The sequence below is a fragment of the Triticum aestivum genome, chromosome 6B (genome assembly GCF_018294505.1).
Source record: "Triticum aestivum cultivar Chinese Spring chromosome 6B, IWGSC CS RefSeq v2.1, whole genome shotgun sequence".
In the NCBI taxonomy this organism is placed as follows: domain Eukaryota; kingdom Viridiplantae; phylum Streptophyta; class Magnoliopsida; order Poales; family Poaceae; genus Triticum; species Triticum aestivum.
The window spans coordinates 301,094,377-301,098,265 of NC_057810.1; positions in this window are offsets into that span (position 1 = coordinate 301,094,377).

Sequence of the window (3,889 nt, forward strand, 5' to 3'; positions counted from 1 at the left end):
CAATCAGGTGTTGGGGATACCGGGGAAGCAATATATCTCACCCAAACTAACAATCCCTACATCCAGCTGTATCCATCCGTCAACACATAACCAAGAAACCTTCGGAAATCGTCTACCTCAACCTTCGAAAAGCATCCGTTATACGAGTGATGGCAATACTCCCGAGCTCGCCCCACTACTGGGTTATCGGGGTTATCTCAGCAACAACTGCATAAAAGAGATTTTCGATGTCGGCAAAGCTCAGGTATTCCAGAACTGCAACGATAAAAATGTGACGATAACACCTCGGAGCTCAACTCCCCGGGACACTGCCACAACCCCTAAATGTCAGGAGGCACCAAGAACAATGTTCTCGTCACAAAACTATCGGAACGATTCCAAGATACCCGCGTCATCCTAAATTTTTTTTAGTGAAATTTGAGAAGAGGAAAGTCAAAACATCTGCATCAGGAGACCTCACCAGAGCGACGAAGGGACTGAGGAGTAAAAAGAATCCTACTCTCCGATATATATATTCCTAAGACTCAAAACATTTTTGTTCTAGACTCAACATCACCAGCAAACAATCAAGCAGGGGGCTCCTAAGTCGGGGATGGCTCTGATTACCAACTTGTAACACCCAGATGCGGCTATATCTCCCATGTGTCGAAGCACGACTTAGAGGCATAACCGCATGGTGGTTTTGTCGCAAGAAGGGTCATCTTCACACAATCCCATGTAATGAACAAGAATGGGATAAAGAGAGTTGGCTTACAATCGCCACTTCACACAATACGTAATTAAGATCATACATCATTCAAATACACTCATAGACGGGCTACGGTCAAATTCAAATGAAAAGAAGACAACCCCAAATGCTAGATCCCCGATCGCCCCGACTGGGCTCCACTACTGATCATCTGGAAACGATACATAGTAACGACCAAGGGCCTCATCAAATTCCCACTTCAGCTCAGTTGCGCCATCTGCGCTAGTATCCTCGGCACCTGCATCTGTTTTGGTAGAATCTGTGAGCCACGGGGACTCAGCAATCTCACACCCGCCAGATCAAGACTATTTAAGCTCATAGGTAGGTAAGGGGTAATATGGTGGAGCTGCAGCGAGCACTAAGCATATATGGTGGCTAACATACGCAAGTGAGAGCGAGAAGAGAAGCAACACGTCGCTCGAGAAGCTAGACGTGATCAAGAAGTGACCCTGAAACTACTTACGCCAAGCATAACACAAACCGTGTTCACTTCCCGGACTCCGCCGAGAAGAGACCATTACGGCTACACATGTGGTTGATGCATTTTAATGAAGTCAAGTGTCAAGTTATCTACAACCGGACATTAACAAATTCCCATCTGCCTCATAACCGCGGGCACGACTTTCGAAAGATTATATACCCTGCAGGGGTGTCCCAACTCAGCCCATCATAAGCTCTCATGGTCAATGAAGGATAAACCTTCTCCCGGGAAGACCCGGTCAGTCTCGGAATCCCGGTTCGCAAAACATTTCGACAATGGTAAAACAAGACCAGCAAAGCCACCCGATGCACCGACAAATCCCGATAGGAGCTGCACATATCTCGTTCTCAGGGCACACCGGATGAGACATCCTACGAGTAAAACCAGCCCTCAAGTTTCCCTGAGGTGGCCCCGCAGTCTACTCAGTTCGGACCAACACTCGCAGGAGCACTGGCCCGAGGGGGGGTTAAAATAAAGATGACCCTTGGGCTCGCGAAAACCCAAGGGAAAAGGGCTTAGGTGGCAAATGGTAAAACCAAGGTTGGGCCTTGCTGGAGGAGTTTTATTCAAAGTGAACTGTCAAGGGGGTCCCATAAATCACCCAACCGTGTAAGGAACGCAAAATCAAGGAACACAACACCGGTATGACGGAAACTAGGGCGGCAAGAGTGGAACAAGTCACCAGGCGTAAGGCCGAGCCTTCCACCCTTTACCTAGTATATAAGGTGCATTAATTTAAACAGGAGATATTGTGATATCCCAGAATATCCATGTTCCGACCAGGAACAAACTTCATCTTCACCTGCAACTAACAATGCTATAAGAGGGGCTGAGCAAAAGCGGTGACATAGCCAATCAACGGTTGCTAGGTCAGGATGGTTAGAGGTTTGACATGGCAATAGGTAGGCATGGTAAACAATGGCAGGTAGAGCTAACATAGCGATAGAGCGAGTACTAGCAAGCAGAGATAGAAGTGATATCGAAGGTATGATCATCTTGCCTGCAAGGTTCTCAGAGTTTGTCGAAGGCTTGATCCTCGTAAGCGTTCTCAACAGGTTCCTCATGCATGTACTTGTCTCCCGGCTCTACCCAAAGCAAGAACGCAAGCAAAGGAACCATAATAAATCACGGTGCAATGCACAAGCAACATGATGCAATACATGTCATGATATGCGAGATGTGATATGCAATGCATATGCGTGCTTCGGGAGGAAAAAGGATGAACAAGGCATCAACTTGGAAAACCAAGTATTCCGCTAGAAAGATGAGATGATTTTGGTTGAAATCGATATAAAGATCTCCGGAAACGGATGCACGGTTTGCAAATGGCAAGCAAGACAAGAATGACACAAAGCTGCGATTAACAGCACGATGCTACTTAGCATGCAACAAGAAACTATGCTACAGCACCCCAAAATAAAAACAAAGCATATGGCAATGATCTACAGGAGATGCTTTACAAAAGAGGAACACTGAGCTACGGCTAAATCACATCATAACAGGTTCAAACAAGCATGGAGAAAGTGCAAAAAAATATCAGGTTGGACATGACAAACAGCATCACGAAGCAATGTTCAGAGCAGGTTATCAACATGCTACAGGAACTTATAATAGCAAAATAAGGCATGGCATGAATCTACTCAAAGCATAGATCAAAAGTCCCTTACTGACCATAAGCCAAAAAGGATCAGAAAATATGATGGCACCCACGTAAACATAGCAAGTTCCGTTAACAGATTCAGCAAACAAAGCATGGCATTGACATAATTACGAAGGCACCTTCGTGAGCTCGATGCACTCATTACAAAGCATCTCATGATAAACTAAGCATACATCCATCAAGAAGACATGTTATAAAAGATATACATGGCAAGAAACAACATCATAGCATACACGGATCAACTACAACAACCTTGGCCAAATTGAATAACATGTAAACAATCTGCCAGGAAACATTTTGAAGAAAAAGTAGAGCACGAAAATGACATGCTAGACTACTCCATAATTGCAACCAGGACCATGCTTGGATAGATCAAAACCATGTTTTCAAAACACCCTTACTGAAGTATCTCAAAATATACATGGATCTCTCTGTAGCAACATGTTTACATGGCATCAAAATTACAGCAGAACAGGGACTAAAATCAGCATTATCACGAAGCCTAGTTTGCATACTTGTGCTAGTCACCACATTGATCACAAAAATACATGGTAAGCACCTCTGTAAAGAAGACATAGCCTAGTTCAAAACACCTTTAGGGATCAAGTTCATAGGATGCACACATCAATCATGGCAAAAATGACAAAAGAGCTCGTGCTGATAAGAATCTGAAACTAACATTATGAAGCCCTCTTCCAACAGCATTTCAGGCATCAAGATGAGCTCAAATGTAAATGATGCACTGAAATTAAATGATCTACTCTTTGAGGCGAACAATTCGGTATGCTACACGCCCAAAACGGAGCCACGGGTGCGAAGATGTGATGCAATGAAGATGCAACAAATTTATCCCAGCTTTTGACTTAGACGAAAAACGGGGGGAGAAGGAGAAGTCAACCCTGCTCAGAACGGATCCGGGGCGCGCGGAAGCCGAGGTCGTCGCCGGAGCTCGGGGCGCGGCTGCCGGACTCGGAGGGCCGGGGCGGCGCGCGAAGGAGAG